Source organism: Hyaena hyaena, unplaced genomic scaffold (genome assembly GCF_003009895.1).
Source record: "Hyaena hyaena isolate Hyena2069 unplaced genomic scaffold, ASM300989v1 scaffold_78, whole genome shotgun sequence".
NCBI lineage: Eukaryota > Metazoa > Chordata > Mammalia > Carnivora > Hyaenidae > Hyaena > Hyaena hyaena.
Genome location: NW_024080710.1, coordinates 2,777,472 through 2,794,658, shown reverse-complemented (window position 1 = coordinate 2,794,658; position 17,187 = coordinate 2,777,472). Strand labels below are relative to the sequence as shown.

At 43.1% G+C, this 17,187-nt stretch overlaps 1 long non-coding RNA gene across 1 annotated transcript; it reads right to left on the bottom strand.

Moving 5' to 3' along the window:
* Positions 1-1,360: 1,360 nt before the first annotated feature.
* Positions 1,361-5,283, bottom strand: LOC120232751. Its single transcript, XR_005528639.1, has 2 exons — positions 4,878-5,283; positions 1,361-1,560 (listed from the first exon to the last, which is right to left on the bottom strand). It is a non-coding gene; the product is annotated as an uncharacterized LOC120232751 (long non-coding RNA).
* Positions 5,284-17,187: the final 11,904 nt, after the last annotated feature.

The window sequence follows — 17,187 nt, the reverse complement described above, 5'->3', positions numbered from 1 at the left end:
CAGTTCAAACCCCTGTTGTCAAAGGTCAACTGTATTTCTCTTTTTCTATCTGATCCCTCTAGTATCCGGAAATTCTTGAGTATTCCTACTTTACATGACAATATAGATATTTGTTTAAGTTCAGTGAAAATCTGTTCTTATTACAGGACAAAATTGGGCAACTGCTTAGTTTGGCTTCTTCAACTAATAAAGCTTTTAAAAATGGAATCTATGTCATTTCCAATATTAAGAAAACAATGAGGACTCTATAAAGGCAATAAATCCCCTTTAGATATCACCAAAGCTTTAACTGGAATATCATATTTGAGAGTATACATAAAACCACTATTCTTGTTGCACTTATGCCAATAACCAGACCCAGTTTAATAAGACTAGACATGCTTTGCAAACAAATTAGTCTTTCTATGATTGTTTTTGGTAGAAATTGGGGTAACTGTAGAGATGAAAAATATTCTCAGCAGAAACTACAACACATCCTAATGGATAACAGATTCTAAACCTGTTCATTGTCTTTGAGGCATTGTTATTTATTTGTAAAATGGAATGGATCCTAAAATATTCTATTTTTCTCCAGTATCTGTCTACAACTCTCCAAACTAATGATTCCAATTTTCTTCTACCCTTCTGATTTGGAATTACTAAGAACAAAAACTGCCCTTTTCTCAAAGCCCTGAAAACTGAGCTGGATAACTTGATATAAACATCACAGAAATCAACACAATGGCTCATCTACAGAAAACCGTTGTGTCTGCTTATTGATTGGACTACTCAGAACAGTCACTTGAACATCCAATAGCATCACCAGAGACAAATAAATTACACAAGATGCTTTGAATCCACATCCAGAAGCCTAATGTCTGGAAGTCTTTTCAGTTGGCTGCTCTGTGGACTCAGAACCTGGTGCACAGTCTGCCCCAAACATTAACTGTTTTCTTGTTTTCACTGAAATGTCTCTTGTTAAATACATGATTGCTCACATGGCATAGGTCTAACTTCATTACCTCCTGAAATGAGACATCACTGTTTAACTGAATTGACCTATTCTCAAGACTAAGGGATGGATTCAATGAGATAAAATAAGCTACCAACTCAACTTCTAGAAAATTCTTGGGGAAATTTCAAAGGAGGTAGATAATAGGTAGCAAATTGTGTTACCCCAAAGTATGCTTCTTGTTTTAAGAATTATTTCAAGCTGATAAAGGTGGTTTTAGGTAATAGAATTGCTTTAGATTACCTGTTGGCTAAACAAGGAGGAGTCTCTGCCATCGCAATTACTTCCTGCTGTACCTGGTTCAACACCTCTGGTATTGTAGACATTGAAATATAAGAAATTAACAAACAAGCCACTTAACTAAACAGGTTGATGTCTCTTCTGGTATATTCTTTGATTTATATGATATCAACTGGTTTGGTTCATGTGTACCCTGGTTAAGGAATATTCTTCAGTCTCTTGCTATTGTCCTCCTGATAGTCAGCATGGTAGTCTCCATGGTGTGCTGTATTCTCTCAAAGGTCTTAAATATGTGTCCACAACCTTCATCAGTACATCAGATGGTCTCACTGCACTTGGAGAAACAGAAAAAAATGAACAGATGAGTAGTAAAAACAAACAATTCTTCCAATGTCTCTGACATCATTACCTATAAGCTTCATGACAAGACAACTTAACCCTAATGGTAACTAAAAGTTGCACTAATACTAACTTGTTGGTCAGTCTCTCCAGTATGAGAAGATGACCCAAAGGGAGTAATTATTAAAGTATTAACACAAAGCCATTGGACTGAAGTAGCTCTGATACCTTGAAAGCCTACATAGGCACACCAATCACAAACAGCAAAATAGGCTTTTCCAAATAAGGCAACTACTTAAACTACAATCATTCAAATGATTTCTTTGATTTTCTTTCATATCTTCTCTATATAAACCTTGACAGTGGATCCTGTCAGTGTTCCTAACAACTGAGGTTTGGTGTTTCCTGATTCCAATTCATATATGCTCAAATCCTTAAAAATTATAAAGTGCTTCAGTTTATCTTTTAACACCAGGAAAGACAGTGGTGAGCTCCTCTCCCATCCCCAATGGACCCAGAGTGACAATGACCAGAGTCCCAGTGTCACCATAATGAATGGACCTTGAAGCTCTTTTTCTCTTCTCTACAGCAGCCCCTCTTTCTGCATCCATAATACACATGTGGGAGCTGCCTTGCAGTCTGTCTGCCCATTCTCCTTTCACAGGGCACATCTGCCTTAGGCTCCTACCCATTTTGCCCTCATCTCTCAAGACTTCTGGGAACTTCTAAGACCTTCTCTTTTTCATTGCAGCTGCTGCTTGCATCCTTCCTCCTTCTTATCCATCCTTCCCAAGGAAGCTGGTGGCTCTAACAAAAGCATAGATCTGATCCATCCCTCCTCTGTTAAAAGCTTTTCTTCTGTTGACTTCCAGTTGCCCTCAAGGTGAAGAACACACCTCCTAAATGGCCCAAGGACTCCTCACTGGCCTGTTCTCTTCCTTCTTCTACTCCTTTTTCTTCTTCCTCCTTACACTGGATCCTCTGGGATCACCTGAGGGCCTCACTGCTCAGGTATTTGCATAGACCAGTCCCTCTGCCTAGAGCTCCTTGGCTTTCATATGCCACTGGCCAATAAGGCAGGCACATGGTAACACTCACTCATTTTCATCCTAGTCAGTCTAATGAATGGCCAAATTAATAAGGAATCTAATGAATAAGCTGAAAGCAAACCACTCGAGAACGTCCTACAGGTGACAAATTCCTTTTGTAATCAAGGACAATCACAGGTATTCTCAGAAACCTACCCATGGGCTTTGGAATAAGACACTTCAATAACATTTACCTATAGTTGTGAGGAAAATGCAGTGATGAAGCTGTTTTCCTACCTTACTCTTGCCCCCACTCTGGGACCACACATTGCCTCCCCCATCCAATCTGTCTGGATTCCTGTGACCTCTAGTTTCAAATCAGATGCAGAATTTGGCCACTCATCATTACCACCCCTACCCTATTAATATATGCCACTATCATGCCACCTGTGAACCTCTGTGCCAGCCCCTCACTGGTCTCTGCCTTTGTGGTCAACTGTGATCTGCTTAGAACTAGTTCCAACCACACACCTCCTCTGCTTAAAAACACTGCCCCCCACCCCAAGCCTCCTCACAATCCTGTCTGTCAGCCCTGCCTTTCCTGACCACCACTTTAGAATGGTAGCTTTTCATCCCCCTACCTTACATTCTCCTTGGGAAGGAGGAGAGGACACTACCCCCTATTATCTAATGTTTTGCAGCAAACTAGCTCAATTGACATTGAGAAAACACTGGACTCTCCAGACTCTGTTGCATCACCCCTAAAATAGGAAAATAGATCCTATTCCTCTAAGCAGGAGGAGACCAAAGTGGTCGTCATGTTGCCTGGCACACAGTAAGTGCTCAATTGATATTTTTTCACACGTCCTACCTATGCAAAGAGTCCTTCTTATCTATCGCAGGGTTGAACTGTGCCCACATTGGACCTAATGGCAGAAATACGCACTGGTGGGGGCACTGTGACAGCATGGCACCTGAGGGGGCCCTTTGGACTCATGACCATTCTCTGCAAAGACTGACCCAGAGAGGCATTCATTCCTTTACAATGCTCATCTGTCCCCAACCCCAATGCCCAAGAGAGAAATCACCATCCCTCTGGGCTGTGCCAAGTATCAATGCACCATGACATGCTCGGGACAACTCAGAAGTCTCCACGGGACAGTGAAGAGGGACTTATTCAGTGGGCATGGTGGCTTCTAGCTCTGCTGACTTTCCTTAAATGCTAGTGGGCTGGGTACACAACTCCCCAGCCATCAGCCTCCACAGAGAATAGTATCAAAGAATCAGAGACTGTACATCCTGGGATGCTGCCATCAGGATGCACATGAAGCCAGAGTTTTGTCAGCCCCACCAGCCTCAGTGCTACTTCATCAAACTTTAGATCTCACCCTCTTTCCAGGAGATTGCAAATGCAAATACCTCCATACTCTACATGCCAGGGTGCTCCCCACCCCGCGACCTCACGGTGACTATGAGGATGACAAAAGTACAATAAATGGGCTCTGGAAACCAAAAAGTGCCTTAACACTATATTGACAGTCATACTACTGTTACCACTGAATCAGTAAAGTTTATTCTCAACCCACCAGAGGAGTTGAAAATAGAACCAAGACAACCTCTCCAATCTCTCCAAGCATGGGGATCCTCCCCCTTTCCATTGAAGACCATAAGAGGCACACCCCAGTTTCCTAAGACAACCTGCACCAAACTGTTCTGAAAATGCACACAAACTGTAACATGGTCTCTAAGTGGTTGAAGAAAAAGCAAAACACTTAGCAGTAGGAGAGCAAAGAACTTTCTGATCAGTGACACTGTGAGAATGCCTAACAAAAGCAACATGGCAATATCTGTGGCCTTGTAAAAATAGAAATCATTTGGATAAAAAACAAAACAAACAACAACCAAAACCCATAGAGGGATGCTAACAACTGCTGAGAAGGAGCTCCTTGCAATCACTCGTCTCTCCAGCTATTTAAGGGGCATTCAGGCCACAGATCTGGCTATGCTGGTGGGGAGACTGAGAGCCATCCAGAAACTCTATGGTGTCTCTTTTTCCTCTCCAAAAATTCTTGGGGCATTTCTTTGGCCTCAGGAACAAGGGGATTGCAGGGGCCTTATCTTGGATCTGATTAAGGCTATTCCCACTTCCCCTTTCTCAAAAGCTGGACTCTACTTGAACCCCTTCACCAGCAGTAACCCTGAGGTCAGAGGTGCCCTGAAGAACACCCACGGTGGGAGGGCTGTTCATGTGTCGAGGATCAAGTAGAGATCAAAGGCACCTTTGCAGGTTTTCAGCTTTTCTGTCTTGCTCCTGTAGTGCTTGGTGCCCTGGTAGAAGGGTCTCCAGGCTGGGATGCGGTACAGGAAGCTCCCTGTGCTCAGCAATGGAAGTGGCAGCAGCAGGAGCAGGGAGAGTGCAGGGCCTGGCATCCAGAGGTTGCTGCTCCTCATTTTCTTAGCTGTCCCTGATGCCTCACTCTCTCCTGGGGCAGGAGTGTGATCAGTGCAGGCCATGCCCAGCCACCACAGGCCTCTTCTTCATCCACTGTCTCTCCTTCAACCCTGTGTCCTGGGGCCTTTTTCCCTCCAGCCCTTTCCCCAAGGTGCTCTTAGAACCTCTACCTGGCACCTGCCCTTTGGGCAGGAGAGGCAAGCATCTGGCTCTGGGGCAATGGCTCCACTACCTGAGTGGCCCTTCCCTGCCCCACAGAGGCAGAATTCCCTGTGATGTCCGTTATGATGGACAGGAGGGTTGACATGTTGACTTTGTGACCTACAGCTGTGCTCAGTGTTCTATCTGTTGACAACCCCAGGCAGGAGTCATGGGCTCTTTGGACGGGGGGTAAAATGTGGCTTCCATTTGTCTCTTATCTTAAACTCTCTCAGGTAGCCATTAAAGTCTCCAAGACTCTGGCTTTTTGTAACTCAAAGAAGGTAGCTGCGGTGGTTTAGATGAGGACATCCCTGTGCATGTCCAGGAAGTTGAGAAACTGGGAGACTAGAGTACAGTAATGAATGGTCATGGTGTGAACACTGAAGTCACCCATGGACATGGAAGGATCTAGAAGGTCTAGGTTTGTGCAAACATTCCAAAGTTCTTTGTGAATAAGGGACATTCTGGCTATCTCTTGCTGTGTAACAAACCACCCAAATGTAGTGACATACAAGAGAACCATTTAATATGCACACAGGTTCTATGGATCAGAAATGCAGAGAAGGCTGAATGGGGATGGCTTGCCTGTGCCCCATGGTAAAACATGGGCACCAACAACTCATAAGTCAAAAGCGATTGCAAAACGTCAGTACGCAATGTAAAAAGTATTTAGAAATTCCTTCACTGATTTATTTTGTTTTATTCATTTTTTTTGCATGTACAAAACAAGTGTGATATACACTAAAAATCCTTCTATGTTTAAAGTAGAGTTTTCAATATGTATTATAAAAAATTTAAATGATAAAAAGCTTTGTGTTGGCAGTTTTGTTTTGTTTTCTTTTTTGGAGTGGTATTTAAAACCATGGAATATCTTGGGGCACCTGGGTGGCTTAGTTGGTTAAACGGCCGACTTTCACTTAGGTCATGATCTCGCGGTTCGTGGGTTCGAGCCCCGTGTCGGGCTCTGTGCTTACTGCCAGCTCAGAGCCTGGAGCCTGTTTCAGCCTGTGACTCCCTCTCTCTCTGACTCTCCCCTGCTCATGCTGTCTCTCTGTCTCTCTCCTAGAAATAAATAAAAAATGAATAAATAAAACCATGGAATATCTTAAATGATACTTTGGAATTGATAGAATTGGTATGCATGTCATTAGCATATTAGCTATTCCTTGTTTGATGCTTGGTATTGTCACATTTTTGCATACTTTTCTATTGATTAGACATCTCATGGTGGTCTTAATTTGCATTTCCATAATATCTGATGGTTTTCTGTTCAAGAGATTTTGGGCCATTCATTTTTCTTTGTTTGTGAAGTGCTTGTTTCTACCTATATCCATTCTCTGATTCAGGTGTTCATGCTTTTCATATTGATTTTTTGGCATTCCTTATACAGGTTGGATACTAATCCTTTAACAACTGTTGCAAATATTTTCTTTTAGCATGTGGCTTATTTTTCACTTTTAAGATTTGTAGGATTTTGTATCAGACTTAAGTAATTCTTTCCTGTTAAGGTGAGGCACAATTTATCTAAAAGTTTTAAAGATTTTATTTCACACTGAAGCCTTTGATAAAACTGCAATTAATTAATAAGTGCAATTTGTGCTAGGGATCTTACTCCATGTTTTCCCATATATAAGTCTCATCACCATTCTTTTGTATTTGTTGACTATTCTATCTTTTTCTCAGTGATTTGCACGTCACCTCTGATGCATTTCAAATCCCATATAGGTGTGGACGTGGTTCTGTCATCTCTGTTCTATTCCTTTTATCCATCTGTTGGTTAGTATTTATAGTGTCAATACTACAGTATCTTAGTATAGTATGGATGATTATGTTATTTTTCCTTTCTGTCCCTTATTCCTGTAAGGAAGGATGGTGCTTACCTGCCACATTCATAGCAGGCTTAGACTTGATTTCAACAATGAAATGTTAACATAAGTACATGTGTCACTTCTGGACAGAATCCTTAAGAATGTAGGTATGATTCAGGCGAGCAACTGTGTTGCGCAATGCCCTCTTGGAAACCTGAGGTGGATATGTATATTTGGCAGAGTATGGAATATGAGTGGAAAATAAATTTTGTGTTTTTAAGCTAATCAGATGTAGGGGGCTGTTACCAAAAGATAACCCAGCTGAATCTGATACACACGGGGCATTGGTTATCTAATCTAACACAGAGAGTGCTACAGCAAGCCTTTGCAGGGCAAGGTAAATTATCCACCTTACTTTTCTTATGGCCACTTGTTCTTTCATGTAAATTTTAGAATCAGTTTACCAATTCTTCACTCCCTTCAAACACTCTTAATATTTTATTACAATAACATTAAATATATAGATACATTTGAAAGGATTCGAATCTGCTATCTAGCCTCCCCTAACGGTGAACATGGCAATGTCTCCATTTATTTCGTCGTTTTCAATGCCTTTCATATAAACTTTCCTATAAAGATCTTAAACTGGTTTGCCAAGTGCCTTTCCTACACTGTGTATATACATATACATTTGTACTTTATATATATATATATATACACACACATACACACATTCAAATAGATGTATATATACATATATATGTACTTTATACATACATACATATATACAAATATATTTATATAAATATACATATACAATTGCTATTATAAGTAACATTTTTACAAATAAAGTTTTTAAACTGTTTATTGGTGGTGTGTTGTGGACAAATGTATGAATTTATTGACTATTCAGCAATCAAAAAGAATAAAATCTTGCCATTTGCAACTATGTGGATGGAACTAGAAGGTATCATGCTAAGCGAAATTAGTCAGTCAGAGAAAGACAAATATCATATGACTTGACTCACATGAGGACTTTAAGATAGACAGCAGATGAACATAGGGAAGAGAAGCAAAAATAATATAAAAACAGAAAGGGGGAGAAACACAAGAGACTCTTGAATATGGAGAACAAACAGAGGGTTACTGGAGGGTTTGTGGGAAGGGGTATAGGCTAAATGGAAAAGGGGCATTAAGAAATCTACTCTTCGGACATCCAGATGGCCAACAGACACATGAAACGATGCTCAGCATCCCTCCTCATCAGGGAAATACAAATCAAAACCACACTGAGATACCACCTCACGCCAGTCAGAGTGGCTAAAATGAGCAAATCAGAGAACTCTAGATGCTGGCGAGGATGTGGAGAAACGGGCACCCTCCTGCACTGTTGGTGGGAATGTAAACTGGTACAGCCCCTCTGGAAAACAGTGTGGAGCTTCCTCAGGAAACTAACAATAGAACTCCCTTATGACCCAGCAATAGCACTGCTAGGAATTTACCCAAGGGATACAGAAATGCTGAGGCATAGGAGCACATGTACCCCAATGTTCATAGCAGCACTCTCCACAATAGCTAAAACATGGAAAGAGCCTAAGTGTCCATCAACAGATGAATGGATCAAGAAGATGTGGTTTATCTATACCATGGAATACTACATGGCAATGAGAAACAATGAAATCTGGCCATGTGTAGCAACATGGATGGACCTTGAGGGTGTTATGCTGAGCGAAATAAGTCAGGCAGAGAAGGACAAATACCATATGTTTGCACGTATAGGAGGATTAGGAGGAACTTGACGGAGGACCAAGGGGGAGAAGAAGGGCGGAAATGGTGGGGGAAAGGGAGAGAGGCAAACCATGAGAGACTCTTGAATGCTGACAAAAACTGAGGACTGATGGATGTGGGGGGGAGGGGGGATGGGCATGAAGGAGGGCACTTTGGGGATGAGCACTGAGTGTTATGTAGAAACTAATTTGACAATAAACTATTTGTAAAAAAAAAAAAAAAAAAAGAAATCTACTCTTCAAATAATTGTTGCACCATGTGCTAACTAACTTGGATGTAAATTTTTAAAAATTAATTAAAACATTTATTGATTACTCACCTAACTTGCTAAATATATCTGTAGAGCTGTTTTGGTGTCTATAAAAAGCAAAAAGTATTGTGCTGGTTAGTTCTCTAATAACACATTGACTGGACGCTGTGATGGAGGCATTCTTGATTTTAAAAAGAATACTTCTAATACATCACCATTAAGAATGATATTTATGGGAGGCTTTTGGTGGACATAGATCAGGAGCAGTTTCCCTTCTCTTCTTGGCTTGCTACAAATCATGAACGAGTGTTGAATTTTATCTAAATTATCTTTCTGCATACTTTATGATGAATATCATTTTTCCCAGTAACTTATTCATATGACTAATAACATTAATGTGTATAAAATCAATTTTAATATTTTATAAACCCAACTTGGACATGATAATTTTTGTAAACACTGCTGGATTGAGTTTACTATTAGTTTAGAATTTTTTCTTACCTATGAACATGAGTGAGGCTGATCTGTAATTTCCTCTTTTTGTGCTGTCCCTTAACTGTTTTACATTAGGGAATAATAGCCTCAGAAAATGTGCTAGGGCTGTTTTTACCTTCTTTATTCTTGGAAGTACTTTCAACATGATCCCAACAATCTGCTCTGTGTATATTTGGTATAATACAATCTCTGCCTAGTGTTTTCTTTGTGAGAATTTTTTAAATTACTGATATCATTTATTTAACATTTACTGAACATTATGGACTGAGCTCTGCCCCCCAACCTCACTTCGGATTATGAAGCTCTATCTAACACATAATGTCACTGTATTCAAAGACAGGCCCTATAAGGAGATGATTCAAGTTAAACGAGGTCCAAAGAATGTGGCCCTCATTCTATAGGAACTTTTTTGTGGTACTTTGTTATAGCAGTCTGAGCAGACTAACACCCTGGATTATTTTGTGCTTGTATTTCTTTTATCAGTCATTTAGGTACCATATTTCTGTAGGAATTTGGATATTTATTTCCATAGATGGGCATGAAGTTGTTCAAAATATGTTTGAGTTTTATATTTCAGCTCGATTTGTGGTTATAGCTTTTTAATTTCTAATATGACTTCAGTCTTTTCTTATTCTCTGCATTCACATCACGGAACATATTGCCCCAAGGGGGTGAAAATTAGTCTCACAGTTTTTAATTATAAAGCACAGTACATAAAAAGGTATACAGTAAATCCTTGGTACTAAAATTTCATGGGCATCTATAAGGAAAAAAAGTCTTCAAAAAAGCTCCTGGGGGAGGGTTATAATTTAAAAAATATATTGGGAAGCACTGCCTGTTTTGCAATCAATTTCATTAGGGTATTATCTATATTAACAAACTTTTCAAATAACCTTTGGCTTTGTTTTATTATTTTACATTTTTTGTATTTATTTTTTCCTCTAATATATTATCCCTTTCATTATCTTTGGGTTGAATTTTACTATTCTTTTTCAACTATTTTAGGCCAATTATTAACTCCTTTATTTTCACCATTCCCCCCACCCCCCCATAACATAACCATTTGGGGCGCAAATTTTCCTCTAAGCTTCCCCTTCACTAAGGCTATATAGATGCTCACATTAGGGATTTCCATATTCACAAAAATAAAAGTTTTGCCTTGCAGACCATCCCCCAAAGTTTTAATGTATATTCTGAATCAGCTCTCAGATTCAGCATCATTTCATTCTTTTACAATCTTATTTGTGTAATAGATGCTCCACAACCTGGGGGTAAAGCACAGAGCCTGTCACCTTATGTCCCTGCACCCTCTGCCTCCCCAAGGGCATCCAGAATATTTACAGAGTGACTGAAGGAAGGAAGGAGCAGGGACTCAGGGCTGGTTTCCTTTTCAGTCCCTCAATGTCCCTTGCTTGGTCTCATCTGCTCTGCACTCCCGTCTCTGTGCTCATGCAACGTGACCCGCACATCTGCCTGCCACTGCAACAATTCTGGTTACCTGAGACTCTTCTCCCACCTCTTCTCACCTGTCACCACGAGGCCATTCAAGCCCTGTCATGACTGTCGCGCCCACTCAGAAGTCATTCCCTCCCGCTCCCCCCCTCCCCACCCCCCAAGCCCTTCTCTGGGGCCGAGTCCGTCCCACCCTCCGTGGGCAGTTCGGTTCCCTGCCACCTTTGCTTCCTGCGAGGTCTCAGAACTCACCATGCTCTGGCGCGGTGCTGCCATCTCCCAGCTGAGGAGGCGGCGAGGCGGAGTGACAGCTCCAATGAAGTTTGCGAGATTCTCGGGGAGCGCTGCGAAGATGCCCTTTGCCCGGCTGCTCAGCGGGCAGGGGAACGACTGCCCGGACGCCAGGAGTACCCGCCGCGGCGGGGCGCAGACCGCGCGCTCTGACGTCCCGGCCGTAGCCTGCGGCCCACCGACCCCAGCGAGAAGCCGCGGCGTCCGGGGCGAGTGGGCCGTGGCAGGGGCAGCTCCGTCGTGGCCCAGGCACCGCCTCCAAAGGCACGGGGGATTTGGGCGCGGCGGGGCCACCGGTGCCAGGACGTCCCCTCAGGCCCGCCGCCGCAGCCCAGGCGGAGCCACCTGGCGGCGGGCGGGGGGTCGCGGAACCGAGCGCACCGGGCATGCACTCCGCACCCCTCGCGGCTGGGAGCGTCGACTCGCAGGCCCCTCCCGCAAGGGGCTGTGGGGCTGGCGTGCCCGAGGCCCCGCCCCGGAGGCGGGAGCAGTCCGGGGAGGGGGCGGAGTCCGGCCGGCGCCCAGGGCTCGCGGGCCAAGTTCCCAGATGCGCGTGTGGCGCCGCGCGACCTAGAAGCGGCCGGGGCTGCCAGCGCGTCTCCAGCGCCCAGCGCCGCTGGAGAGCCGAGGTGAGACGCGGCGTCCTGCCCCTGGGACGGGTCGCGAGGGGACGTGGGGGGCGCGATTCATCCCATTTCTACGGCCTCTCCCTAAGGCAGAATGCTCCGTCCTGCCCTTGACTGCCCGGTTCTTCCCAGCCCTCGGGCGCCTGCTTACTTCGTCTCGCCCTCCCTTTTTTTCTCCCCGTGCCCCCCAGTCCCTGCCTTCTGCCTCTGTCTTTTGTCTCCTTGTTTCTTCCTGTTTTTCTCTGTCGTCTATCTCACTTTTTCCTGTCTGTCTCTTCACTACGTATTTCCCCCGTCCTACCCCTTCTTTTCTTCCTTCTCTCTTCTGGTGTTCCTTCCCTTTGCCCCCACCCTCCCCGCCCCAAGAGTTCTGCCTCTGATTTTTGTTCTCCTAGGTTGACTTTGGGGGCAGCAATTCTCTTCATTCATCCATCTCTCCATCCACCCATCCTCTCATCGTGTTGTTGCTCGGTTCTGTAAGCTAGGGCTTGTGCTGGGCACCAGGGTAATGGTGCGTCTGCCCCAGATCCTTTATCCCAGTAGATGATATCCAAAGATTTGGGTCCGTAACATAGTCGGTGTCTGTTTTTTTTTGGGGGGGGGAACCCATAAATGATCTAGTTGTAAATATCTGAGTTTTTTACGCTGAGCTGGAAGAAAATACTTGGCTTTACAGACAAGGGATTGATTGAATCCTTTCTTGACACTTGCCTTTAGGAATAGACACAGACAGCACACCAGGAAGCTAAAGCATGCAGAAACATTTAGGGGACACTGGGGCCCACACCATCCTTCTGGGGAAGTAGGGTAAGGCCAGGTTGGCGGGAAGGGAAGGGGTGGAAGTCAGAGCTCAGTTGTGGGAAGACAATAAGAGGATCAGGGATTTGTGTGTGAAAACGTTAGCTGAGAGTTAAAATATGAAATTAACTGCATATTTCTAAAATACATACTTGTCCATGCTGCTGCTGTGCAGAAATTAAATTACTGAATCAGATACTATGTTAAATCAGACAGGCATTTTATAGCAATTATGGTGGCATTTAAAATTAATGTTTTTGTGTACATTAGGTAGGACCACAGTTGAAAATATCTTAGTATCAAAAATTCTCCTAGACACATATTAAGTGAAGAAATCTAGAAAAGCAAATCTGATTCATTTGGGGAGAATAAAGTAGAGGTGTTGTATGTTAAAGCAATGTTTTGTTTCTTGTTAGCAATGTAATTTTGTCAGAGACATGATTTTATTATTTTATGAGATTTTTATAACATCTGTAGAGCTATATACGTGTTCAAACACACGTATACACATACTATATATATATATATATATATATGGTTGTAAAAAGAAAACTTTTTTTCTTTTTTCTTTTTAAAGCTAAAGTTTATTTTTAAAGCTATTAATTACCACCTAACACTTGAAGCTTTTTTAAAATAAATAATTTAGCCTTTGAAGTTTATGATTTTCAATGATAATTCAGTTTATATGGCTTTTCAGCTGCTATGGAAAAGGAAATTTGTCATTACATAAATCACACAAGAGGTAAACAAAAATGAAATATAGAAGAGGATTGCAGTGAGTTTATTGAAAGAATTTTTTCAATTCAGATCAAAGTATGTTTGACAAAGTCTTAAGTATATGCATGGAACTTTGATTCAGGAAACTGTTTTCTGCATTGAAGGGTCAGACTGTCTTTTAAGTCATTGTACCACTGACTTCTGATGCGTCAGGCTTCTGGAGGGGTGAGGTGAAAGGGATGCTTTGCAAATGATTTAAAAACATCATGCCTGCTTTGCTTAGCAGATTTCTTTTTCAGAAACCCAGGAAGTGACACTTTTCTTTAAAACAGAAAATCACAAAATAAAAAAAAAATGTTTTTCAAGCTTTTGTGTTGAGCTCCAATGCTTTTTTACATTTCTTTTCCTTCCTTCAGTAGGCTGTGTCTCTCTTTTCTAGTAGATAATGCTATCATTGGCATCAGGTAGAATCTGGCAGAGCATTCTGATGTACAGGCCATGGACTTTCCCTTGAAGGCTGCCACTGGAATTGGTCTACATGGCCAAGTTGTGTTAGGACTCCAGCCCACCTCATTATGGCCCTGGTGTCTGGCTGCATCCTGGGAATCCCACATTTGGTTTTGCTTGAACACAGTCAGCATTGCTGCTGAAGGGGTTTAGGCAGAGCTGGACATAGAGCTTGTGGGGACTGGCTGGGAAGCCCTTCTCTCTCCCAGCTCCAAGGGCACTTCTAGCCAGCCTCCAGGAAAGCCTGGATACCTCTCCAGTTTTTAATTTTCTCAGGGTTCCAGAGCTAGGAGGACGCATGTATATTTCCCTTCTCAGAAAACCCAGTACGTCATAATCCATATGTAGAAGAGATGGATAGAGAATTATCCTCTGGAACCTTCCTTAAGGGTCTGAGAAGCATCTCCAAAGTGTAGGGAAATCAAAGGATTATGGAGAGCAGATATTATCTGCTCCTGTTTTAGCTAAAAAGGAAGGCAGACACAGGAAGACACTAGCTGGTGATGTAAGCGGCATCACTCAATAAGATCCTGTTTCTGAGTGAGCTGCAGCTTGGAAGAGCTGGACACTGGCCAGCTGAAATGGGCTGGAGAGTACCTTCAGATATCTCAGGAAAATGAGGTTGCCCAATTGTTTGCTAAAACCTCTTTCTTACGTGAATTTGCTAAAACTTCTTTCTTACATGAATGAAAGGGAAAGGAGGAAAATGCCCAGGCATTTGGTCACTCATTAAACACTACTGTGCCCTGGTTCCTGGGAGCACATGAATAGAGGGAAGGCAGCCATGAGGTTGACTCTGACCCTTTGCACTAGTGTGATAATAATTGATAAATTGATGCTATCTAAAATTTATTGAACCAGGCTCTTTAACACTTCAGATATATTAACCCAACTAATCTTTACAGCCACCCAATGAAGGAGACCCCAAGATGATCCTTTTTAGAAAGAGTCGTTTTATAGATGAGAAAATAGGCAGAGAGAGGATCAGCCCCTTGCCTTTGGTCACAGGATTGGTAAGAGCAGAGTGGGTTTGATCCAGACATCTGACATGAGAGGCTATGCACTTAACCTCTATGTAATGTAAGGCTTGATGATTACATGGGAAGGGTCACTTATAGCACGAACAGAAAAGTATTATGGAAGAATGTGGCCAGTGTTTCCCAGGTCACAGAATGATTGAAGTCTGCACTCAGTGCCCTGGAAATGGGTAATAAACATAGGCACATGTGCTTGTAACACTGTAGGGTGGATGAGGCTTCATCTCCAAGTGGGTAGCCCTTCCTGTGTTGGTCAGTGGAATCCTCACTAGTGGCCCAGGAAGATTGAAAGCCTGAGGGAAAAGTATCCTCTAAGAGAGGGAAGACTCGATGTGGTCACACGATATCAATGTAGGAAACTCAGATTCAGAAGGTTGCAAAGATCATTATTTCATAATCCCACAATCTGAGGGCTCAGATGGGTTGGAAACTATAGGACTGAAATCAGGTCCTCTCAATAGGAAGACATAGGGTGGCACTGAAAGATGTCTGTGTGACCCAGAAGACTATCTTGCTGAGCTCAAACTGAAGAGATCCAAGGAAGACAAAGAGAACCTTCTCAGGACACACATAACAGAGTGAAGGGGACAAGTAAATAGTGTCTGGGTCGAGAGCCCAGAATGAACTGAGGCTATTGAGGACAGTGGAGGGACAGTAAAGGGCCCCTTAAGACTGTATGGAGCAAGAACAACAAGAGGTGCATACATCCACTGGAATGTCTGTCTGAGAACCACCCTCTAGTTGCAAAGGGCATGGGTAGGCTCACGTAGGAAGAAGGGGTGAGGCAGCATCAAGCTGCTGTGCATGTGGTCTCCTGACCCAGAACTCACTGGCCAGGGCATGATGTGACCCCAGAGGTGACATCATGCATCTGCACAGGTCATCTGAGAGCTGGATCATAGGGGAGATGCATGGAGCCTGGAGCTGGATGAGCCCCAGAGTCTGATGTTGACCCTGGGAAAGGGCCTGTGAGTCCTTCTACAAGAAGAGATGAGCATCAGGAGCTGACACAGTCTCACTGGGGACAGGCCACGTCAGGCACACGTCACTTTTGGCTTTGAGAGGCTTCGATCTGGCAATGTCACAGACAGAATGGACCAGTTATAGGGAGCCCCATACAGAGTTTTGTAGGACATTGTTTGCACTTGCCTGAGTGACCTTACCTCAGGACTGCTGATGTATGAGAGAGAGGTGACCCTCTGGGAGCTTGGTCATGCCAAAGGTCCCCAGCCAGTTCAGTACCCTCGTCTTCTCCTTTTCTTCGCCTTCTCCTCCTCAATATTATTATTTTTGTTATTTAAAAAAATGTTAATGTTTATTTTTGAGGGAGAGAAAGAGAGAGAGAGAAAGATGCATGTGTGGAAGGGGCAGAGAGAGAGGGCCAAAGTGGGCTCGAGGCTCTGAGCTGTCAGCACAGAGTCCAACACAGGGCTTGAACCTATGAACTGTGAGATCATGACCTAAGCTAAAGTCAGATGCTTAACTGACTAAGCCACCCAGGCACCCCAATATTATTATTATTATCATGCCCTTTTATTTCTTCTCCTTCTGTTGTTCTCATTATTATGAGTAAGATTTGAATAATAAAATTGATGGAGCATGAAGATGGATGTATATTTAACATAGTGATTGGCAGACTCCAGGCCCACATTGGTCTGAAAGCTGGAAGGCAGTGTTGCATTAAGCAACGTGGCATTTGGCAGGTTGGAAATGAATGCACTTGGGTTGGATCATGGAGCTTCGCTTGTGTGGTTAACATGAAGATTCCACACAAAAAGGTATATGAAGCATTGAACATCTTTGTCACATATTCACTTTCATAGTCAATAAACAGTTAGTTCTATTCTTACATCACAAAGCATCCCTGGCAGCAAATATTTCATCCTGCAGTAAGATTCCCATATTCCAAATTTGAATGCTGAAACAGCGCTGTCACATCTGTGGCTCAGGGCACTCCAGACATTTCTAGCAACTGGGTCTACACGACCGTGGTTGGCAAAGCCGTGAAGACAGCCCAGTAGAGCTGTCTGCAAAGGGACGTAGGGCTGCAGCAGGACCAGGAGGACAGCAGGGTGGGCTCGTGCCCAGGCTTGGGAAAGACATTGTATGGTTCTAAAATACAATCGGGAAGGCTGTCTGAGGCAGAGGTGGGTATAGAAAGAGAGAA